The 27,444-nt window shown below is 35.4% G+C and overlaps 1 protein-coding gene and 2 long non-coding RNA genes across 4 annotated transcripts in view; 2 read left to right on the forward strand and 1 right to left on the reverse strand.

Annotated features, from left to right (window-relative positions):
- LOC106069445 (neuronal acetylcholine receptor subunit alpha-10-like) overlaps positions 1-27,444 on the forward strand; it is a 211,818-nt gene that overhangs the window by 154,875 nt on the left and 29,499 nt on the right. The gene's annotated exons all lie outside the window — the stretch shown is intronic.
- On the forward strand, positions 18,170-20,169 carry LOC129921965 (uncharacterized). Its single transcript, XR_008773888.1, has 3 exons — positions 18,170-18,381; positions 19,669-19,736; positions 20,025-20,169. It is a non-coding gene; the product is annotated as an uncharacterized LOC129921965 (long non-coding RNA).
- On the reverse strand, positions 20,309-22,777 carry LOC129921964 (uncharacterized). The gene is made up of 3 exons (XR_008773883.1): positions 22,314-22,777; positions 21,730-21,839; positions 20,309-20,887 (listed from the first exon to the last, which is right to left on the reverse strand). It is a non-coding gene; the product is annotated as an uncharacterized LOC129921964 (long non-coding RNA).

Here is a 27,444-nt window from a genome sequence, read left to right on the forward strand (position 1 = left end):
CTCTATAACATTTCCATTGACACAGCTCTCTATAACATTCCCATTGACACAGCTCTCTATAACATTTCCATTGACACAGCTCTCTATAACATTTCCATTGACACAGCTCTCTATAACATTTCCATTGACACAGCTCTCTATAACATTTCCATTGACACAGCTCTCTAAAACATTTCCATTGACACAGCTCTCTATAACATTCCCATTGACGCAGCTCTCTATAACATTCTCTTTGACACAGCTCTCTATAACATTCCCATTGACACAGCTCTCTATAACATTCCCATTGACACAGCTCTCTATAACATTCCCATTGACACAGCTTTCTATATCATTTCCATTGACACATCTCTATATAACATTCTAAGTGACACACCTCTCTATAACATTCCCATTGACACATCTCTATATAACATTCCCATTGACACACCTCTCTATAACATTCCCATTGACACAGCTCTCTATAACATTTCCATTGACACATCTCTCTATAACATTCCCATTGACACAGCTCTCTATAACATTCCCATTGACACAGCTCTCTATAACATTCCCATTGACACAGCTCTTTATAACATTCCCATTGACACAGCTCTCTATAACATTCCCATTGACACAATTTTCTATAACATTCCCATTGACACACCTCTCTGACATTCCCATTGACACACCTCTCTGACATTTCCATTGACACAGCTCTCTGACATTTCCATTGACACAGCTCTCTGACATTTCCATTGACACAGCTCTCTGACATTTCCATTGACACAGCTCTCTGACATTTCCATTGACACAGCTCTCTGACATTTCCATTGACACAGCTCTCTGACATTTCCATTGACACAGCTCTCTGACATTTCCATTGAGACAGCTCTCTGACATTTCCAATGACATAGCTCTCTATAACATTCCCATTGACACAGCTCTCTGACATTTCCATTGACACAGCTCTCTATAACATTCCAACTGACACAGCTCTCTATAACATTCCCATTGACACAGCTCTCTATAACATTTCCATTGACACATCTCTCTATAACATTTCCATTGACACAGCTCTCTTTAACATTCTAACTGACACACCTCTCTATAACATTCCCATTGACACAGCTCTCTATAACATTCCAACTGACACACCTCTCTATAACATTCCCATTAACACACCTCTCTATAACATTCCCATTGACACAGCTCTCTATAACATTCCAACTGACACACCTCTCTATAACATTCCCATTAACACAGCTCTTTATAACATTCCCATTGACACAGCTCTCTATAACATTTTTATTGATACAGCTCTCTATAACATTCCCATTGACACAGCTCTCTATAACATTTCCATTGACACAGCTCTCTATAACATTTCCATTGACACAGCTCTCTATAACATTTCCATTGACACAGCTCTCTATAACATTTCCATTGACACAGCTCTCTATAACATTTCCATTGACACAGCTCTCTATAACATTTCCATTGACACAGCTCTCTATAACATTTCCATTGACACAGCTCTCTATAACATTTCCATTGACACAGCTCTCTATAACATTCCCATTGACACAGCTCTCTATAACATTCCCATTGACACAGCTCTCTATAACATTCCCATTGACACAGCTCTCTATAACATTCCCATTGACACAGCTCTCTATAACATTCCCATTGACACAGCTCTCTATAACATTCCCATTGACACAATTTTCTATTACATTCCCATTGACACACCTCTCTGACATTCCCATTGACACACCTCTCTGACATTTCCATTGACACAGCTCTCTGACATTTCCATTGACACAGCTCTCTGACATTTCCATTGACACAGCTCTCTGACATTTCCATTGACACAGCTCTCTGACATTTCCATTGACACAGCTCTCTGACATTTCCATTGACACAGCTCTCTGACATTTCCATTGACACAGCTCTCTGACATTTCCATTGACACAGCTCTCTGACATTTCCAATGACATAGCTCTCTATAACATTCCCATTGACACAGCTCTCTGACATTTCCATTGACACAGCTCTCTATAACATTCCAACTGACACAGCTCTCTATAACATTCCCATTGACACAGCTCTCTATAACATTTCCATTGACACATCTCTCTATAACATTTCCATTGACACAGCTCTCTTTAACATTCTAACTGACACACCTCTCTATAACATTCCCATTGACACAGCTCTCTATAACATTCCAACTGACACACCTCTCTATAACATTCCCATTAACACACCTCTCTATAACATTCCCATTGACACAGCTCTCTATAACATTTCCATTGACACAGCTCTCTTTAACATTCTAACTGACACACCTCTCTATAACATTTCCATTGACACAGCTCTCTATAACATTTCCATTGACACAGCTCTCTATAACATTCCCATTGACACAGCTCTCTATAACATTTCCATTGACACAGCTCTCTATAACATTTCCATTGACACAGCTCTCTATAACATTTCCATTGACACAGCTCTCTATAACATTTCCATTGACACAGCTCTCTATAACATTCCCATTGACACAGCTCTCTATAACATTTCCATTGACACATCTCTCTATAACATTTCCATTGACACAGCTCTCTTTAACATTCTAACTGACACACCTCTCTATAACATTCCCATTGACACAGCTCTCTATAACATTCCAACTGACACACCTCTCTATAACATTCCCATTAACACAGCTCTTTATAACATTCCCATTGACACAGCTCTCTATAACATTTCCATAGACACAGCTCTCTATAACATTCCCATTGACACAGCTCTCTATAACATTTCCATTGACACAGCTCTCTATAACATTTCCATTGACACAGCTCTCTATAACATTTCCATTGACACAGCTCTCTATAACATTTCCATTGACACAGCTCTCTATAACATTTCCATTGACACAGCTCTCTATAACATTTCCATTGACACAGCTCTCTATAACATTTCCATTGACACAGCTCTCTATAACATTTCCATTGACACAGCTCTCTATAACATTCCCATTGACACAGCTCTCTATAACATTTCCATTGACACAGCTCTCTATAACATTTCCATTGACACAGCTCTCTATAACATTTCCATTGACACAGCTCTCTATAACATTTCCATTGACACAGCTCTCTAAAACATTTCCATTGACACAGCTCTCTATAACATTCCCATTGACGCAGCTCTCTATAACATTCTCTTTGACACAGCTCTCTATAACATTCCCATTGACACAGCTCTCTATAACATTCCCATTGACACAGCTCTCTATAACATTCCCATTGTAACAGCTTTCTATAACATTTCCATTGACACATCTCTATATAACATTCTAACTGACACAGCTCTCTATAACATTCCCATTGACACAATTTTCTATAACATTCCCATTGACACACCTCTCTGACATTCCCATTGACACACCTCTCTGACATTTCCATTGACACAGCTCTCTGACATTTCCATTGACACAGCTCTCTGACATTTCCATTGACACAGCTCTCTAACATTTCCATTGACACAGCTCTCTGACATTTCCATTGACAACGCTCTCTGACATTTCCATTGACACAGCTCTCTGACATTTCCATTTACACAGCTCTCTGACATTTCCATTGACACAGCTCTCTGACATTTCCAATGACATAGCTCTCTATAACATTCCCATTGACACAGCTCTCTGACATTTCCATTGACACAGCTCTCTATAACATTCCAACTGACACAGCTCTCTATAACATTCCCATTGACACAGCTCTCTATAACATTTCCATTGACACATCTCTCTATAACATTTCCATTGACACAGCTCTCTTTAACATTCTAACTGACACACCTCTCTATAACATTCCCATTGACACAGCTCTCTATAACATTCCAACTGACACACCTCTCTATAACATTCCCATTAACACACCTCTCTATAACATTCCCATTGACACAGCTCTCTATAACATTCCAACTGACACACCTCTCTATAACATTCCCATTAACACAGCTCTTTATAACATTCCCATTGACACAGCTCTCTATAACATTTCCATTGATACAGCTCTCTATAACATTCCAACTGACACAGCTCTCTATAACATTCCCATTGACACAGCTCTCTATAACATTTCCATTGACACATCTCTCTATAACATTTCCATTGACACAGCTCTCTTTAACATTCTAACTGACACACCTCTCTATAACATTCCCATTGACACAGCTCTCTATAACATTCCAACTGACACACCTCTCTATAACATTCCCATTAACACACCTCTCTATAACATTCCCATTGACACAGCTCTCTATAACATTTCCATTGACACAGCTCTCTTTAACATTCTAACTGACACACCTCTCTATAACATTTCCATTGACACAGCTCTCTATAACATTTCCATTGACACAGCTCTCTATAACATTCCCATTGACACAGCTCTCTATAACATTTCCATTGACACAGCTCTCTATAACATTTCCATTGACACAGCTCTCTATAACATTTCCATTGACACAGCTCTCTATAACATTTCCATTGACACAGCTCTCTATAACATTCCCATTGACACAGCTCTCTATAACATTCCCATTGACACAGCTCTCTATAACATTCTCATTGACACAGCTCTCTATAACATTCCCATTGACACAGCTCTCTATAACATTCCCATTGACACAGCTCTCTATAACATTCCCATTGACACAGCTTTCTATAACATTTCCATTGACACATCTCTATATAACATTCCCACTGACACACCTCTCTATAACATTCCCATTGACACATCTCTATATAACATTCCCATTGACACACCTCTCTATAACATTCTCATTGACACAGCTCTCTATAACATTTCCATGGACACATCTCTCTATAACATTCCCATTGACACAGCTCTCTATAACATTCCCATTGACACAGCTCTCTATAACATTCCCATTGACACAGCTCTCTATAACATTCCCATTGACACAGCTCTCTATAACATTCCCATTGACACAATTTTCTATAACATTCCCATTGACACACCTCTCTGACATTCCCATTGACACACCTCTCTGACATTTCCATTGACACAGCTCTCTGACATTTCCATTGACACAGCTCTCTGACATTTCCATTGACACAGCTCTCTGACATTTCCATTGACACAGCTCTCTGACATTTCCATTGACACAGCTCTCTGACATTTCCATTGACACAGCTCTCTGACATTTCCATTGACACAGCTCTCTGACATTTCCATTGACACAGCTCTCTGACATTTCCAATGACATAGCTCTCTATAACATTCCCATTGACACAGCTCTCTGACATTTCCATTGACACAGCTCTCTATAACATTCCAACTGACACAGCTCTCTATAACATTCCCATTGACACAGCTCTCTATAACATTTCCATTGACACATCTCTCTATAACATTTCCATTGACACAGCTCTCTTTAACATTCTAACTGACACACCTCTCTATAACATTCCCATTGACACAGCTCTCTATAACATTCCAACTGACACACCTCTCTATAACATTCCCATTAACACAGCTCTTTATAACATTCCCATTGACACAGCTCTCTATAACATTTCCATAGACACAGCTCTCTATAACATTCCCATTGACACAGCTCTCTATAACATTTCCATTGACACAGCTCTCTATAACATTTCCATTGACACAGCTCTCTATAACATTTCCATTGACACAGCTCTCTATAACATTTCCATTGACACAGCTCTCTATAACATTTCCATTGACACAGCTCTCTATAACATTTCCATTGACACAGCTCTCTATAACATTTCCATTGACACAGCTCTCTATAACATTTCCATTGACACAGCTCTCTATAACATTCCCATTGACACAGCTCTCTATAACATTTCCATTGACACAGCTCTCTATAACATTTCCATTGACACAGCTCTCTATAACATTTCCATTGACACAGCTCTCTATAACATTTCCATTGACACAGCTCTCTAAAACATTTCCATTGACACAGCTCTCTATAACATTCCCATTGACGCAGCTCTCTATAACATTCTCTTTGACACAGCTCTCTATAACATTCCCATTGACACAGCTCTCTATAACATTCCCATTGACACAGCTCTCTATAACATTCCCATTGACACAGCTTTCTATATCATTTCCATTGACACATCTCTATATAACATTCTAAGTGACACACCTCTCTATAACATTCCCATTGACACATCTCTATATAACATTCCCATTGACACACCTCTCTATAACATTCCCATTGACACAGCTCTCTATAACATTTCCATTGACACATCTCTCTATAACATTCCCATTGACACAGCTCTCTATAACATTCCCATTGACACAGCTCTCTATAACATTCCCATTGACACAGCTCTTTATAACATTCCCATTGACACAGCTCTCTATAACATTCCCATTGACACAATTTTCTATAACATTCCCATTGACACACCTCTCTGACATTCCCATTGACACACCTCTCTGACATTTCCATTGACACAGCTCTCTGACATTTCCATTGACACAGCTCTCTGACATTTCCATTGACACAGCTCTCTGACATTTCCATTGACACAGCTCTCTGACATTTCCATTGACACAGCTCTCTGACATTTCCATTGACACAGCTCTCTGACATTTCCATTGACACAGCTCTCTGACATTTCCATTGAGACAGCTCTCTGACATTTCCAATGACATAGCTCTCTATAACATTCCCATTGACACAGCTCTCTGACATTTCCATTGACACAGCTCTCTATAACATTCCAACTGACACAGCTCTCTATAACATTCCCATTGACACAGCTCTCTATAACATTTCCATTGACACATCTCTCTATAACATTTCCATTGACACAGCTCTCTTTAACATTCTAACTGACACACCTCTCTATAACATTCCCATTGACACAGCTCTCTATAACATTCCAACTGACACACCTCTCTATAACATTCCCATTAACACACCTCTCTATAACATTCCCATTGACACAGCTCTCTATAACATTCCAACTGACACACCTCTCTATAACATTCCCATTAACACAGCTCTTTATAACATTCCCATTGACACAGCTCTCTATAACATTTTTATTGATACAGCTCTCTATAACATTCCCATTGACACAGCTCTCTATAACATTTCCATTGACACAGCTCTCTATAACATTTCCATTGACACAGCTCTCTATAACATTTCCATTGACACAGCTCTCTATAACATTTCCATTGACACAGCTCTCTATAACATTTCCATTGACACAGCTCTCTATAACATTTCCATTGACACAGCTCTCTATAACATTTCCATTGACACAGCTCTCTATAACATTTCCATTGACACAGCTCTCTATAACATTCCCATTGACACAGCTCTTTATAACATTTCCATTGACACAGCTCTCTATAACATTTCCATTGACACAGCTCTCTATAACATTTCCATTGACACAGCTCTCTAAAACATTTCCATTGACACAGCTCTCTATAACATTCCCATTGACACAGCTCTCTATAACATTCTCATTGACACAGCTCTCTGACATTTCCATTGACACAGCTCTCTGACATTTCCATTGACACAGCTCTCTGACATTTCCATTGACACAGCTCTCTGACATTTCCAATGACATAGCTCTCTATAACATTCCCATTGACACAGCTCTCTGACATTTCCATTGACACAGCTCTCTAAAACATTCCCACTGACACAGCTCTCTATAACATTCCCATTGACACAGCTCTCTATATATTCCCATTGACACAGCTCTCTATAACATTCCCATTGACACAGCTTTCTATAACATTTCCATTGACACAGCTTTCTATAACATTCCCATTGACATAGCTTTCTATAACATATTTTGATGTACATAGCTCTCTATGAAAACATCATTCTCCATGCTTGTGGTATTTGTAACGTGTATTCAATGTGTAGATATGAATGCTTGTGGTATTTGTAACGTGTATTTAATGTGTAGATATGAATGCTTGTGGTATTTGTAACGTGTATTCAATGTATAGATATGAATGCTTGTGGTATTTGTAACGTGTATTCAATGTGTAGATATGAATGCTTGTGGTATTTGTAAGGTGTATTCAATGTGTAGATATGAATGCTTGTGGTATTTGTAACGTGTATTCAATGTGTAGATATGAATGCTTGTGGTTTTTGTAACGTGTATTCAATGTGTAGATATGAATGCTTGTGGTATTTGTAACGTGTATTCAATGTGTAGATATGAATGCTTGTGGTATTTGTAACGTGTATTCAATGTGTAGATATGAATGCTTGTGGTATTTGTAACGTGTATTCAATGTGTAGATATGAATGCTTGTGGTATTTGTAACGTGTATTTAATGTGTGGATATGAATGCTTGTGGTATTTGTAACGTTTATTCAATGTGTAGATATGAATGCTTGTGGTATTTGTAACGTGTATTCAATGTGTAGATATGAATGCTTGTGGTATTTGTAACGTGTATTCAATGTGTGGATATGAATGCTTGTGGTATTTGTAACGTGTATTCAATGTGTAGATATGAATGCTTGTGGAATTTGTAACGTGTATTCAATGTGTGGATATGAATGCTTGTGGTATTTGTAACGTGTATTCAATGTGTGGATATGAATGCTTGTGGTATTTGTAACGTGTATTCAATGTGTGGATATGAATGCTTGTGGTATTTGTAACGTGTATTCAATGTGTGGATATGAATGCTTGTGGTATTTGTAACGTGTATTCAATGTGTAGATATGAATGCTTGTGGTATTTGTAACGTGTATTCAATGTGTAGATATGAATGCTTGTGGTATTTGTAACGTGTATTCAATGTGTAGATATGAATGCTTGTGGTATTTGTAACGTGTATTCAATGTGTAGATATGAATGCTTGTGGTATTTGTAAGGTGTATTCAATGTGTGGATATGAATGCTTGTGGTATTTGTAAAGACAATGTTTCATTGCTTGCTAGACATATTTGTTTCGATAAAAAAACTAACGCATTCTTCTTCAAGAATTAATTTATTTTGAATTCTCTAGTAGAACTCGTGAAAACATTGAATAAACGCTAGTACCATACACAATAGAACTTAATTTCAATAATAGATTCTAAAAAGTAGACTTAACATGAAACTAAAAACCTTTGACTTAGATCCCTATAACATTCCCATTGACACAGCTCTCTATAACATTCCCACTGACACACCTCTCTATAACATTCCCATTGACACAGCTCTTTATAACATTCCCACTGACACACCTCTCTATAACATTCCAACTGACACAGCTCTCTGACATTCCCATTGACACAGCTCTCTATAACATTCCCATTGACACAGTTCTCTATAACATTCCCATAGACACATCTCTATATAACATTCCCATTGACACAGCTCTCTATAACATTCCCATTGACACAGCTCTCTATAACATTCCCATTGACACAGCTCTCTAAAACATTCTCATTGACACAATTTTCTATAACATTCCCATTGACACACCTCTCTGACATTCCCATTGACACACCTCTCTGACATTTCCATTGACACAGCTCTCTGACATTTCCATTGACACAGCTCTCTGACATTTCAATTGACACAGCTCTCTGACATTTCCATTGACACAGCTCTCTGACATTTCCATTGACACAGCTCTCTGACATTTCCATTGACACAGCTCTCTGACATTTCCATTGACACAGCTCTCTGACATTTCCAATGACATAGCTCTCTATAACATTCCCATTGACACAGCTCTCTGACATTTCCATTGACACAGCTCTCTAAAACATTCCCACTGACACAGCTCTCTATAACATTCCCATTGACACAGCTCTCTATAACATTCCCATTGACACAGCTCTCTATAACATTCCCATTGACACAGCTTTCTATAACATTTCCATTGACACAGCTTTCTATAACATTCCCATTGACATAGCTTTCTATAACATATTTTGATGTACATAGCTCTCTATGAAAACATCATTCTCCATGCTTGTGGTATTTGTAACGTGTATTCAATGTGTAGATATGAATGCTTGTGGTATTTGTAACGTGTATTCAATGTGTAGATATGAATGCTTGTGGTATTTGTAACGTGTATTCAATGTATAGATATGAATGCTTGTGGTATTTGTAACGTGTATTCAATGTGTAGATTTGAATGCTTGTGGTATTTGTAAGGTGTATTCAATGTGTAGATATGAATGCTTGTGGTATTTGTAACGTGTATTCAATGTGTGGATATGAATGCTTGTGGTATTTGTAACGTGTATTCAATGTGTAGATATGAATGCTTGTGGTATTTGTAACGTGTATTCAATGTGTGGATATGAATGCTTGTGGTATTTGTAACGTTTATTCAATGTGTAGATATGAATGCTTGTGGTATTTGTAACGTGTATTCAATGTGTAGATATGAATGCTTGTGGTATTTGTAACGTGTATTCAATGTGTGGATATGAATGCTTGTGGTATTTGTAACGTGTATTCAATGTGTAGATATGAATGCTTGTGGAATTTGTAACGTGTATTCAATGTGTGGATATGAATGCTTGTGGTATTTGTAACGTGTATTCAATGTGTGGATATGAATGCTTGTGGTATTTGTAACGTGTATTCAATGTGTGGATATGAATGCTTGTGGTATTTGTAACGTGTATTCAATGTGTGGATATGAATGCTTGTGGTATTTGTAACGTGTATTCAATGTGTGGATATGAATGCTTGTGGTATTTGTAACGTGTATTCAATGTGTAGATATGAATGCTTGTGGTTTTTGTAACGTGTATTCAATGTGTAGATATGAATGCTTGTGTTATTTGTAACGTGTATTCAATGTGTAGATATGAATGCTTGTGGTATTTGTAACGTGTATTCAATGTGTAGATATGAATGCTTGTGGTATTTGTAACGTGTATTCAATGTGTAGATATGAATGCTTGTGGTATTTGTAACGTGTATTCAATGTGTAGATATGAATGCTTGTGGTTTTTGTAACGTGTATTCAATGTGTGGATATGAATGCTTGTGGTATTTGTAAAGACAATTTTTCATTGCTTGCTAGACATATTTGTTTCGATAAAAAAACTAACGCATTCTTCTTCAAGAATTAATTTATTTTGAATTCTCTAGTAGAACTCGTGAAAACATTGAATAAACGCTAGTACCATACACAATAGAACTTAATTTCAATAATAGATTCTAAAAAGTAGACTTAACATGAAACTAAAAACCTTTGACTTAGATCCCTATAACATTCCCATTGACACAGCTCTCTATAACATTCCCACTGACACACCTCTCTATAACATTCCCATTGACACAGCTCTTTATAACATTCCCACTGACACACCTCTCTATAACATTCCAACTGAAACAGCTCTCTGACATTCCCATTGACACAGCTCTCTATAACATTCCCATTGACACAGTTCTCTATAACATTCCCATAGACACATCTCTATATAACATTCCCATTGACACAGCTCTCTATAACATTCCCATTGACACAGCTCTCTATAACATTCCCATTGACACAGCTCTCTAAAACATTCTCATTGACACAATTTTCTATAACATTCCCATTGACACACCTCTCTGACATTCCCATTGACACACCTCTCTGACATTTCCATTGACACAGCTCTCTGACATTTCCATTGACACAGCTCTCTGACATTTCAATTGACACAGCTCTCTGACATTTCCATTGACACAGCTCTCTGACATTTCCATTGACACAGCTCTCTGACATTTCCATTGACACAGCTCTCTGACATTTCCATTGACACAGCTCTCTGACATTTCCAATGACATAGCTCTCTATAACATTCCCATTGACACAGCTCTCTGACATTTCCATTGACACAGCTCTCTAAAACATTGCCACTGACACAGCTCTCTATAACATTCCCATTGACACAGCTCTCTGACATTTCCATTGACACAGCTCTCTATAACATTCCTATTGACAGAGCTCTCTATAACATTCCAACTGACACAGCTCTCTATAACATTCCCATTGACACAGCTCTCTATAACATTTCCATTGACACAGCTCTCTATAACATTTCCATTGACACAGCTCTCTATAACATTCCAACTGACACACCTCTCTATAACATTCCCATTAACACAGCTCTCTATAACATTCCAACTGACACACCTCTCTATAACATTCCCATTAACACAGCTCTTCATAACATTCCCATTGACACAGCTCTCTATAACATTTCCATTGACACAGCTCTCTATAACATTCCCATTGACACAGCTCTCTATAACATTTCCATTGACACAGCTCTCTATAACATTTCCATTGACACAGCTCTCTATAACATTTCCATTGACACAGCTCTCTATAACATTTCCATTGACACAGCTCTCTATAACATTCCCATTGACACACCTCTCTATAACATTTCCATTGACACAGCTTTCTATAACATTTCCATTGACACACCTCTCTATAACATTTCCATTGACACAGCTCTCTATAACATTTCCATTGACACAGCTCTCTATAACATTTCCATTGACACACCTCTCTATAACATTTCCATTGACACAGCTTTCTATAACATTTCCATTGACACACCTCTCTATAACATTTCCATTGACACAGCTCTCTATAACATTTCCATTGACACAGCTTTCTATAACATTTCCATTGACACAGCTCTCTATAACATTTCCATTGACACAGCTTTCTATAACATTTCCATAGACACACCTCTCTATAACATTTCCATTGACACAGCTTTCTATAACATATTTTGATGTACATAGCTCTCTATGAAAACATCATTCTCCATACATCCATCAACATCTAACACAATCATAGAAAACATCTCAGGGGTAGCTGTACTGTCCACTTGAGATGAATCGCCTTGTTTGTTCCCATGTCACCCTACATTGATCAAATTTGGGACGCCTACACTCCTGGGGACAAAATCACTTTCCGCACGCTATCTTCGCTGCTGTCCCGTTTTTCTGTAGCCGTCGGAACTCAGAGTTGTACGATGCTAGAGGCTGGTCCAAAAGAAACCATGTGACATGGAGTGTTACCGACTTTTGGTGACCATTGATAGTTACTGTCTCATATGGTCATCGGGTACTAATTTTTTTTTAAAATTCGTTGAGTATGATTAGAGTAATGTTGATATTTTGTAGCAACACGAGTCTATGTGTGACTTCTTGTTGCTATGTAAAGATACAAGTTGCTACATTTGACTACTGCAATGTATCTGGTCACTTTAGTTGTTGATTTATTCCTTGACTCGCGAACTAACAGAAGATGCAGGGCTGTTCGAGTTTACTTGAGTGGAGAACATCTCCAACAGTAGCATGGATACATACAAGAAATAAGAAATAATGACCAAGTCCACTAAAGATGATTTCTTATACAACTTTTGAGCAGAACAGGAACTTTTTAGTGACCTTCTAGTGACTGTCTTGTCCAGTGATGCTCAACGTAATTCGACCCGCGGACAATTTTAACTTTTGACACGTGTGTAGCGGGCAACATCAGCAAAAAGGTACAAAAAAAGAAATCAAAATTCACCTGAAACTATTTGAAACTATTGTATCTAGTACTTACATTAATTAATGGGATAGTGAAAGTCTATCATTTTTTTACGCGTCTAAAATTGCTTCATTTCTGTACTTTTGAATGCAACATTGTAGCTACCTTTACCACCAACTTATTTTCTTGTCTCGTTTTGGTAAATATTCCCATCGACCCTTCAATCTCTTGGCCTAGTTTAACTAATCTTTTATTTGCGGCTCAAATGCCGTTGTATTTGTTGTTGTTTTGGAAACAGTCAGACTTTATTTACGAAAGAAATATGTTGGCTTATTATCATGTTCCACAAAAAAGATCCATTCACTTTTCCTGGTAGATTCTTAAGAGTTCCATTTCATAAAATCATTAACGTATACTCGTTTAAGGTCATGGTCCCAATTCATCAGAGAAAAAGTGTCGGCCCTAATGAAGAAAAAGATACATTTTCAACTTTTTTTAAAAGGGGGGGGGGGGAGGATTTTCTATTTTTTGTGCCGACATTTCGGCGGGCCGGATGGAACCATGTCGCGGGCTGCTTCTGGTCCGCGGGCCGTACTTTTGACATCACTGGTCTAGTCTAAATCGCTAATACATTAACTCTTGTGTATGTGTGATCATTGTATTTGTATATATAGTATTGTAAATAGCACTTGATAGATTCTTGGTTGTAACATATAACGAATTCTAGGTTTATTTGTTGTGAATTCATTGGTCTATTAGTTACGACCATTGAAAGACTGTTACTTTTGTCAGAGACCTGAGTTTTGAGACTAATTGTAGAAGTACTGTAGAAGGCAGTTTTCATAGTGTCTTGTATATTTAATAGTTTAACATTTGCTGGCGTAGTTTACAGGTACAGTTTATTCTGATTACTTTTATTACATCTATATTTCTGTTCTTAATTAATCCCTGGCGTTTCTTTGACTTGTTGAAAGACGTCCATGTCAAAGTCATGTCAGGAGTTCACAACAGTAGGCATGACGCTGATTTCTGTAACTAAGGAATTTACAGTCAAGAAGACGTTTTGATTAGTACCATGTTGAAAGTCCGACTCTTATGGTGTTTCGCTAATTATTTTGACTAACTAAAACTACGCGTTTCTATGTGTGGCTACTTGTTGTTATACGTGGCTACGTATTTCTATGTGTGGCTTTATGTGGCTGTGTAAGTGTATGTGGCTGTGTAAGTCTATGTGGCTGTGTAAGTCTATGTGGCTGTGTAAGTCTATGTTGCTTTGTAAGTCTATGTTGCTATACGTGGATAGGTAAATCTATGCTTGGATATGTGATGTTGTGTGTGAATACATGTTGTTGTGGATATGTGTTTTGTGGCTACGTGTTATTATGTGTGATACGTGTTTATGTGTGTGGCTACACGTAGCTGTCTCGATGCATGTTGTTGTGTGTGGCTACGTATGACTGTTTATATTAATACGCACTGCTATGTGTGGCTAAGTATAACTTTGTGTGTGTTTTTTGTGTATGTTACGTGTTGTTGTGTGTATGTTACGTGTTGTTGTTGTGTATCTACGTGTTGTTGTGTGTGACTACGCCTTGCTGTGCCTGGCAGAAACACGATGCTGTGTTTGACGCCAGTATGGCAGTATGTTTTCTTTACAAGTTTTTTTATGGGTGTATTATTTTGTTTTCCTTGCTTTAGTTTTATAAATCTTTATTAGCGAACAATTATATGTGTTTTTATTCGTTAATCTCTTAGTAACTTTATATTCCTTCACACATTCCATTCCTTCCTCTTCTTCTCTCTCTCTCTCTCTCTCTCTCCTTCTCTCTCTCTCTCTCTCTCTATCTCTCTTTCTCTCTCTCTCTCTCTTTTTCGTACCCTCCTATAAAATCACACAAAAACACATTGGCAACTATCTTGTTAAAGTAAACAATGGTGTAAAACAGAAATTCAATATATCCTATACAACTATGTGTGTCTGTCTGTGTAAATGAATGTAAAAGAATGTTGCGCTCATTATCATCTCAATTTTTAGCGGCCCCCGAAAGGGGAAAAGACGCTATTAGTTTTGTGCGAAATGTCTGTCCGTATGTCCGTCTTTCCGTCCGTCCCGTTTAGATCTCGTAAACTAGAAGAGATATTGAAAATCCGACTTCACAATATTTTAGACCATTCAAAGTTCTGATGCAACGGCTACTTTTTTTTTCCTGAAAGCGAAAATTCTAATTTTTAAAAATCAATTATGCAAGCAGTTTTTTATAAGAAAAAGCTAATTAGTATGCATTATATGTTACACCTAATTTAAGACAAATAGTAATCTTATAAACATCATTTTTGTGAACATTTTTCTATATAGCGGAATTTTTTTTTTTTTTTTTTTGAGAATTCGAAAATGAGATTGAGCCGTTTCAAAGAAATTAACTTATTTAGTTCGAACCGAGGGTCCCGGGTTCGAATCCTGGTGAAGACTGGGATTTTCAACTTCTGAGTCTACCCAGCTCTAATGGGTACCTGACATTAGTTGGGGAAAAGCAAAGGCGGTTGGTCGTTGTGCTGGCTACATGACACCCTCGTTAACCGTGGGCCACAACGACAGATGAACTTTACATCATCTGCCCTATAGACCACAAACTAGTTAGGCCACGTTCACATCTAACTTTACATTCACTCTCACGTATCCTTTGATCTGCGGGACGGTTGAGGCACTACACAAGATCTGTTAACCTTCTTTCTCCATTCTTATCTCTCATTTGTCTTTGATATAATTTCATTCGGATGTTCTTTCTGAAAATATTGAAGCCTACCTGGGTGGACCACTGGTCGTGCGGTTTGCGCGCTGGACTGTCGTTTGGATTTATCGACGATCGAAGGTTCAAACCCTGCCTGCTCCCATGCGGGAGGTTTGGACTAGGAAGTAAACTATCTTCAACTCTGAAGGATTATCCGAAATATGTAAAACATTTTACTTCGGGGGCCGATTTTGAGTTTGTGTTTCCACACAAACTGTCTTTTGTAACCTTGTTTTGTTCTGCAAAAAATTCAGAGATCAAATTTGTTTCTTTAAAAATTACTGAAATCAAAGCTTCTAGAAAATCGGGCACATTAAGGTAAAAACAGTTGTTGTTGTTACGACTCTGGTATAACCATTCTCTAGATCTTTCTGGTATGCTTGGATTTTAGCAAACGATTTTTTGACCACGTCTACTGATCTTCAAATTTTGTACACACTCTTAAGATCGATGACAACAAACACTTCAATCAAAAAATCAATTAGTCGTAATAATTTAATTTAGTTTTTATAAAGAGTACATAGTAAACCTTAATGCTTCTATTATTTTAATGTTTCTATTACTTCGAGCGCTTTTAGCCAATACACACATACACACACTCAACAAACAACGAAGTGCTACTTGCGTAAAGAATTCTGTCTCGTTCGCTAAAATTTTCAAACTAACTATAGACTATAAAACCTTCTATTTTTATAACTACTTGGAAAGCTCAGTGGCTAACCAGTCGGCCATTATCCTAGACTACCTAGAGGCTCGAGTTCAGATTAAGACTTGAGCATCTTTTAATTTTTGAAAAGAAAGCACGAAAAGCTTCTCGCATAAACTCCCCCCCCCCCCATCCCCCCCAAACTGGTCCACGATATTAATTTGAACCATAGCGCACAAGGCATGCTTAAAAACATTGAATTGATAAAAGCTCGAGTCAAATAAATAATTAGATGTTTAGGTACAAATTATATCAAATACTGTATGTGTATCAAATATAAAGAAAACTTTGTAATCGTATAACAGATTGAACCCACATGATTTCCCCTTCTACACAAATGTAGTGACACATATAGATCAGTGGTTCTAAATGATTGTACAAATAATCGATATCTTTTTTCAAAAAAAAAAAAAAACTACAATCATTTTTTTAAAACGTACTAAAAAGTAGAAAATAAAGAATAAACAAGAAAATTATTAAAAACATTTTAAAAGTACATTTCTTTAAAATAAAATCAAATATTTAAAATAATAATTTAATTTGTTTTTAGTTCAAACCAGCAACAAGCAGGCATTTTTATTAGAAACCAATTATTTATTGGTAGCTCTAGTAGGCCGACACGAAGAGCAATACAGCGAGGTCTTGTGTTTTTTTTAGATCTAGAATCTAGACCTTACTGTTGGTAAAATCACCTAAAGATATAAGCAAAGCTTGGATGATCTATCAATAAACTAAAAACAACTTTAAATTTAATATACAACTAATAAACTTAAAGCAAAATTTTCATTAACATTAATTTATTAAATTCTTGAATCAATAATGCCTTACATGTTTGTTCTAAATCTAGGTCTGGTTCTCAAGCCAAATGTACATTTATTTATGTTTTACTATGAAAAGTTATAACGGTCAAACTAGGGTTTTTCTCGTGTGGCTAATGAGCTAGTAATTTATTTCTTAGCGCTTTACATTAAATGTTAAATTTCTAGAAACATCGTTAGAACCGTTTTTGAGATATACATTCATGTTCCGCGCATCCGACTTTCATGAGGTTCTGACTTGAATAGAGGTGTTGTAAAAACAAAAGCTTCACGTGTGTATTTCACCTCAACTCAGGCCATAGACTATATATTACATGGACTGCCAACTCTACGCACTAAGCCTATATTTTTCAATAAACAAGTCCCGTTCACGGAGGCGTCCTTGGTTGCGTGGTAAATTGACTTCCGGTAGATTTTTTTTTTACGTATAAAGAAACCATTCTCGAAGATTTTTACCACCACTTTTACAGCAAATCATGAATGGAAACTGAATTGTTAAAGAAGATGTTACAGAGGTAAGTGTGCACAAATCAATTTCTGACTTAGATCTATAACTGTAAAGCTTTATAGCTGATTTTCTTAGCCAATATAGACTAATTAGCCAAGCCTGTATTTCGTGTATTTTCTTGTTTACGACATTTATTGAATTGAGGTTCTTGTGAGAGCATAGCCTATATATATATATATAAACCAAATAGTAAGACTTATTCAGAAGGATAACCCGGTAAATTTAGATCTATATGCTCTTACTATAATAGGCTAAAATGACCTTTCGTTTATAAGTTGTAAAAAAGTCCTATATTATGTGTAGGCCTAAAGTAAAAGTAATAAGTCTAGATGTAAAGTTTTCTCCGAGTTGAAAAATGTAAGAAAAGTATGTTTGGCATTTAGATGCTGTCGTTGATAAAATAGAAAAAGTACATTCTGTGATGTTTTATGGCAAGTTATTATAACACAGTGCAGGACAGGCCACTGTCCTGTTGCCTCATGTTTCTCACGGCTATGGCCAAATTTCGAATCCTGGTGCCCCCGTGCCTCATTTTCTGTTTGACTGCCCCAGACTTGCTGATCTCCGTCTCAACAGGTCAGAACAAAAAATTCTCGATCTGTATGGTGACATGTATGCACTACGCAATACAGCAGGGTTTCTGTCCAGGGCTTTTGCAAGAGAAGATTTGAGCCTCTCAAGCCCTCACTCAAATGGAGTTTGATGATGTTGACTTTTTATGCCCTTTTTTCTGTCTTGGTGAGAGTTATTGTAAGACTGAACTATTGACCTGCAGCTGTCGAAGTATTGACTAGCCTTTGTAATAATTACTGCGAAAGGTAGTGAGAGCAGCATCGTCGTCAAACATCAGTTCCCTAATCAGGTTATGTAGTTTCCTCGTTTTGGTCAAGCCAGTTTAAGAAACCTTCCATCCGATCTACTGTGGATATATAGGGCCTACTCCATCTTCCAAGGCGCTATGAGAGTACAGACGAAACAATTCCGAATAGTGTTGATGGCCAAAACCCATCCTTGTTTTACCCTGCTCTTGATAGATAATACCGGTACCTAAAAGTCTTAGAGGAAGAACTGTCAAACTTTACAGTTCATATCATGTGAAGCTAACAGTAGTTTCAATAGCTTATTTGGACAGACAATTTTCACTAGTAAAAACCACTTCTGCTTAGTGTGAGCATATTGCTAAATGAAGTTCATATTTCTATTACGTTCTACTCAAGTCACCCAAGAGAAATTTTATTTAAAGCGAAAACTTTTTATAATGCATTTTTCGTTTTTTTTTTTTTTTTTACTTAAGGAGCATACTACTTCCACAAACCTAATTTGATTGTCACTAACTTTCAAATTGGAAGGGATCTACTACAAGTGAGATTTTTTTTTTACTTTCTCCAATAACATTGTGTTATCAATACATGTATCACTTTAAATTACTTGTAATTGTGAAATAATAGGTAAAAAATCTCCTTAAGTACATGTAATCATTAAAGCAGAGAAATTGTAGAGAAAAAATTATTTCTTGTGATTGCATTGAAATCAACTTTAAAGATGCTGTCCATTGTTGTAACATAAAGTAGTCTTACATTTTTTAATTAGCAAATATATATATTTATAACATGTCTAAACTAGTTTGAATTTCTTTTCTTTTTTTCTCAGCTGCTCATGAATTTCGAGATTTTACAGCTAATAGAGGAACAAATTTTATCTGCTTCCACTTAGCCAAACAGCATGGAAATATGCTATTGTAATGAGTAGAAGATATTTGTCATTTAGAGTATCATGCAACAGCTAATTATCAGTCCACACATTTCAAGATGAGGAAAAGAACAGTATAATTAGCTACATTCATTGATGCATTATTTATACAAAAATGTTTAGTCAACCCAGTCATCACTCCATTTTTTTATGAAGCCAGTTACAGTTACCATGAAGGGATGAAATTTCAGATAATATTCTGTTTATTTCATGAAATGAGAATAGGCCTACATCAGAAATTGAAATGGTCATCTTCAGTATTTAATGTTTCATCTAAAAATGATAATTATATTAATACATATTTGATGTACAAACAAATGAAAACCATTCAAACACTTTTTTTTTGTGAAGTATAGATGATTAAACTTGTGTCTGAACAATACTACATTGACATTAACTTATTATTATAGACTTTTTACAGGAATGTATCTTAAGCTGGACTGAAAGAGAAAGTTGCTATAATTTAAATAATAAAATTTAATAGTTTGAACATGTAACTAAAAATTGAATAATGCTAACATTTATTGACAAGTGAATATTGGTAATGATGTGCTTTCTATTTTAATAAGTCAATAATATTAGTAAGAACAATATTATCTTCACTTTCTTATAGAAATAATGCTCAAGTCTTCAGAAATGGTAGTTTTCAGAATCATCAAATCAAGGACAACATAGTATTCATGAACTTCCAGCTATCAGCAAGCTCCTAGTAGGTATTATGGAGCACATTCTACTTCAACACAGGCACTGGACAAATTCTAGTACTGTTGATGGAATAGAAACAACATACATTAAATTCATAACAAGTCACCAATTCAATCTTAGTTTCATATAGTACCAAACTTCCATATGTTCAAGTCCTTTACGGATAAAATCAATTCTGAAAACATCTAACAAAACAGTTCCTTAAAAAGTATATTAGGAGTATAGTAAAGTATATTAGAGGTTTTACACAAAAAATGCTATGGGAACATATTATGAAACTAAAATATTACAAAAAAAAGGAATAGTATAATAATAACAATATTTAATCTTTGACATTATATTCAGTAATATTATGAAAATTTAATGAATGATTAAATGCACTTGAAAGTGAAGGGAACAGATTTTTAAAAAAATTCAGGAAATTTTCTGCACAAGCATGCTGAGGTAACCCAAATAAAGAGAGTCATTGAATATTGTACTGAGTGTTTGAAACATAATTTTTTGACATTAAATTATAAACATATCTTTGCAAATTTAAAGGGAGAATTTGAAGACAGCTTTTATTCTTTTTGCACCAAGATAAAAGTATTAAATTTTAAGCTGCCCTACTTACTGGAAGGAGGCCTGGTGGCTTAGCGGTAAAGCGCTTGGCTTCCGAACCGGGGACCGGGGTTCAAATCCTGGTGAAGACTGGAATTTTTAATTTGAGTCTGAGTCCACTCAGCTCTAATGGGTACCTGACATTAGTTGGGGAAAGTAATGGCGGTTGGTCACTGTGCTGGCCACATGACACCCTCGTTAACAGTAGGCAACAGAATGGTCAGAAACAGATGATCTTTACATCATCTGCCCTATCGATCACAATGTCTGAAAGGGAAACTTTACTTTTTTTTTTACTTACTGGAAGTTTCGTAGGAAGAGTTTCTGGCATAACAAGTGAGTTTTGTGGCATTCATCCTATTGATAAACTCTTAGAAATAAAAAAGCATCATTTCTTCTTGAAATATACATCTGCGGAAAAGAAAAGAACAATTGCTTTTAATGTGAGCAATAATAAAATTCTAATTAAATTTTAAAAATCTCCAAAATATTTATAGTGACTTAGTTCAAAGAATTATGTAAAGACTTTCTTTAAGCATTTTCTCAACTCATCTGACATCCTTTTCCACCAAGATAACTGGTTAATCTGTACTTCTAATTGAGAATTGTTGCATAATATATTTAATTCTTATGCAAGAAAGTATAATTTGAAGGAAAACACCTTAGATAACAAAAGAGTGGTATTGGCCTGCATGAGAAAATTATCACTTTAGAAATACCCTGCACAGGCTGGAGGGAATATAATATGTTTTATTTACAACATAACAACAATATTGCAATATTCACCTATAAGTTAGCTTGAAATAAAATAGCACATGGATTCTTACAATTAAAATAGACTTACATAACGTTTAAAAATAAATGATTAATTACTTAAAAACTTACTGTTAAATGTATTTATACAGCTTCTGGCACTGTGTGAAAACTCCTTTGAAAACAATAAGAGCATATTGTGGCAGTATCTGGGTAAATACTTGATTCCACACATTGAATGCTATCTTACTAGATTTTTCTAAGGCTTTTGACAAAGTTCACCATCATAGTTTGCTTAAAAAATTAAAATATTTCGGCATTAATGGTCCACTGCATCAGTGGATTAAAGACTTTCTGATAGGGAGAGAACAAACTGTAATAATAAATGGCTCTAAATCAACACCGATAACAGTAAACTCAGGTGTACCTCAAGGAACAGTCTTGGGTCCACTACTATTTTTAATTTACATAAATGATTTACCAAATTGCATTACTTCAGGAACAAAAGTCAGATTATTTGCAGACGATTGCATAATATATAGAACAATAAAAACAACACAAGACACAGATATTTTACAAAGAGAATTAGATGAATTACAGAAATGGGAATCAAATTGGAGCATGTCTTTCCACCCAGAAAAATGTCAGTTGTTAAGAGTAACAAAAAAACTAAAACAAATTAATTCCACTTATCTTATTCATGGCAAACCAGTAACACAGACTAAAAACGCAAAATACCTAGGTGTTATAATAAATGAAAAACTGTCATGGAATCCACATATTGATGAAACTACAAAAAAATCAAACAAAGCATTAGGATTTATTAAAAGAAATTTCTATAAATCAAATAAGAACATAAAACTAAAATGTTATTTAACCTTGGTTAGGCCAATAATAGAATATGCATCCTCTGTTTGGGACCCCTCAACTCAAGAAAACATTAAGAAACTAGAACAGACACAAAATAGAGCAGTGCGATTCATAACAAACGAATATTCACACTTGACTAGAGTAACACCTTTAGTAAAATCACTAAATTTAGAAAGCCTTCAGGACAGAAGGCTCAAAAGTAAAGTAGCAATAATACATAAAACACTGAACCATAATCTTCAAATACAAAAACAAAATTTAATAAAATACTCTGAAAGACACAAAGATAAAGGCACATTCCTCGTCCCATATGCTAGGACAAATTTGTACAAATGTTCCTTCTTCCCTAGTGCTATTAGAGCATGGAATGGGTTGCCTGAGCTAGCCAGGAAAACCAGTGACTTGGCAGAATTTAAGTCATTGGTTAATATGCATGACTAAATGCATGACGCGTAGGACGTAATCATCTTCTTTTTTGAAGTAACGTCTGTATTATATAAGATAAGAAGATAAGATAATGGTAGCAATTAGAGCCCTTTGGGTACCATTCAACATCCTTTGAGTACTTCTTTGGTAGTTAAGAGAAAAGTTAAGATTTAGATCTACAGTGAATAAATAGCACAATTTGGTACCTATTGCCTACTAGAATATGTGAGAATAATGAAAAACGAAAATAGAACCGATTAGAATGTCTAGTCCAATCTAGTACAGTTGTTTATATCTAGGCAAGATATGAGTTGTGATCAAAAGAGCTAGATCTAGTACATGAGTAGGGCCTATGTTAATGGGCATGGCTGTAGATAGTAGTATTGCTCATCAGAAACATTAAATCTGTAGTGTATAATCAGTGTATAAATCACAAAAGGGAATAGATCTAGATACAGATTCTAGATCTTATAACTTTGTCTTTATTATAAGTATAAGAGTCTAGGCAGGTCTATTATTATCATATAAAATATAGATATAAACTAGATATAGATTAGAGTCGTTAGTAAAGATAAAGTAGATCTTCAAATAGTTTAAAGAACGATCTGTGACACTGTGAGCCAAGCACTTCCATTCATGATTCACATATAGATTATATGAAGAAGCTAAGGCTAAGGCGCCTAAGGGCTAAGTAAGACGAAGTTTAAGTTAACAAGTCAGGAAGTCAGATTAAAATTAATCATCTGCATCATGATCAAGGTAAGATGAAGCTGAACATCTAGACTTGAAATTATCCTAGATCTAGTCTAGAGTCAACTAGAGCTAGATTCTATATAATAGGGGGCCTATATAGATTCTATATCTTCATTCTCTGGGTTTATCAGACACACAAAGATGATGAATCTAGAGACTCGACGTTCATAATATTTTTAGTCATAATTTTGTTAAGAGTACTATAGGCATAGCCAGATTTTTTATAAAAACAAATTATTATTTTACAAACTTAAAAATGGGCATTTACATAAATAGTGTTTAGTGTTCTATTATATATATATATATAGTAGTGTAGTAGTGTGTTGTGTGTAAGTTCGTATTTGTAGATAAAGTTTATAGCCATAGGTCACTACATCTGGGTGAAAGTCTACATGTTTATGTGTACAATCACTTTCTAGTGAAGTAGAGCCTAAGGATTCTAAAATTTTATTGGGCGAATATATTCGAAACAATATCAGATCTTTTTATAGCTTTTAGAAGAATTGGATGTTATTTGGGATTCTAGTTAGTTAAAAAAAAAAAAACACTAAAAACTTGAAGGCCGAAATTTTTATGCAGATTTTTCAGTTAGTCATACATACATCGTTGATTTTTTTTTATGGTTGATTTTCCATTACTATAGATAAAAATGCACATTATCTTGAAATTAAAATCAAATTGAATAAAAAAAATATTTGTAGATCTGAACAAAAGTTGGTAAAGATGTAAGATTGTAGGCTTATTGACTCACTATGTTGTTATTTTATTTAGACTGACTCATTCACAGACTTAACTTAGGCCTATATCACCCATTATATAAAAAATTAATCAATGACACTCTCAGAAATGTATTGACTCTTTCAGTAAATCGCTTATCACATTTAAAATATACATTGTAAAAATAATGATAATAATTATCAAATGTGATGAAAAAAAAAAGAAAAACAAATAATCCAAACTGGCAGCACCAATTAGCAGACAAATAATGTCGTAAACAAGAATACACGAAATACAGGCTTGGCTAATTATCTATATTGGCTAAGAAAATCAGTTACAAAGCTTTATAGTCATAGATCTAAGTCACAAATTGATTTGTGCACACTTACCTCTGTAACATCGTATATGACAATTAAGTTTCCATTTATGATTTGATGGTAAAAATCTTCGGGAATAGTTTCTTTATATAGTAACAAATTCTACCGGAAGTCAATTTACCACGCAACCAAGGACGCCTCGGTGAATGGAACTTATGCTTAGTTTCCTTAGTGTTGGCAGTCCATGTAATATATAGTCTATGACTCAGGCTAAGCGAAGGCTGGTAAAGAGTAAAATTTTTAAATTTCAGGATTTTTAAGACGCCTCTGAGTCCACCCAGCTCTAATGGATGCCTGACATTAGTTGGGGGAAAGGGGCGGTTAGTCGTTGTGCTGGCCACATTAACCGAAGGCAACAGAAACAAATGACCTTTACATCACCTGCCAACAAGGTCCTATTGGGGAAATTAACTTTGTTTTTACTCATGCTTTATATGTATATATATATATATATATATATATATATATATATATATATATATATATATATATATATATAGAGAGAGAGAGAGAGAGAGAGAGAGAGAGAGTGAGAGAGAGTGAAAAAATTGTCTTTGACGTTTTTCACACTTAGATCGTTTTAATATAAGCGTTGCTTATAGAAATGTATTTAAAACTCACAACTAACAGTAAAATGATACTTATTATAACATAGTTGAACTCTACTGACAGTTCACACGTCTTAATCTAGGTATGCAGGTAGATACAACACATGTGGACATTAATTAATCCTACAGAGAAGCCAAAGTCATAAAATAGAAATAGCAGCATAAAGTGTTTATGATCCTTAATTAATTCCCTGAATAGCAGAAGAAATGAATGACTCAGCGAAAATTTGGCTTTCGTTGTTCAGTTTGAAGATATTGGTTACGTTTACAACTTTGATTAGAAAACATGAAGACTTGCACTTTAAACAAAATGCATAGTAGAACTTCGATTATCCGGAATAATCGGAAACGTCGTCTGTCCGGATTATCGATCGTCCGGATAACCGATTGTGGAATATTATATACGGTACATATATTAAATAAAAATAATGTAAAAAAAAATACGTTAGTTTCGCGATGTACGTAAACATCAAATTAAAGTAAAATATACAGGGGAACAAAGCGTGACGGTAAGAGGCTGCCATTATTCAGAGCAATACCGCGATTATGCCGCACTGTTCAACTAAAAGCAAAATCAAAAATTAAAAAATCATTTAAAAACGCAGTTTGGATATTTGACGTTCCGGATAACTGTCGTGACGTTCGGATAAACGACGTTTCACTGTAATTGGTTGACATACAATATTGTAAGGAAAAGGTGTGAGGTTCTGTCTAGAATTGGGATTTGATCATGTCTAGGAGTTGATCATGTCTAGGAGTTGATCATGTCTAGAAGTTGATAAAGTCTAGAAGTATTGATCAAGTCTAGAAGTATTGATCAAGTCTAGAAGTATGAGTTGATAAAGTCTAGAAGTAGGAGTTGATAAAAGTCTAGAAGTAGGAGTTGATAAAAGTCTAGAAGTAGGAGTTGATAAAAGTCTAGAAGTAGGAGTTGATAAAGTCTAGAAGTAGGAGTTGATAAAGTCTAGAAGTAGGAGTTAATCATGTCTAGATGTATGGGTTGATATTATCTAGATATATATATTTGTTAGTATTTATGAAGTATAAATAGATTTGCATATAATTTAGAGTTGATGGTTTCGTAATGTTAATAAAAAAGCTATAAGATATTTTCCGATCATATGTGAAAGACTACGGAACCAAGAGGTAACAAACCTCAATTTCAAGATGAAATCTTTTACAACTTTGTAATAACTTCAATTGAAAAAAAGTAAAACTCATACAAGTTTGTAATACCTTCCAGATATTCTATAAATCACGCCGATGTTTGGGTAAGACTTCTAGAAGTCCATAAAACATTAATATGTCAGTTCATAATGCTAATCACCATTTGGTTTTGGTATAAACCTCCAACATAAGATTTATATAAGGGTACAATAACATTCTAGACCTTAGGCATCGCTTATAACTTTCAACAGCGTTAGATCGTTTATCTTTATGAATCGTGTATTGGCCTTGCTGCATTGGAAATAGTTGAAAATGTTAAACGCCCTTTTGAAAGAAAACATTAAT

Source organism: Biomphalaria glabrata, chromosome 1 (genome assembly GCF_947242115.1).
Source record: "Biomphalaria glabrata chromosome 1, xgBioGlab47.1, whole genome shotgun sequence".
Taxonomy (NCBI): Eukaryota; Metazoa; Mollusca; class Gastropoda; family Planorbidae; genus Biomphalaria; species Biomphalaria glabrata.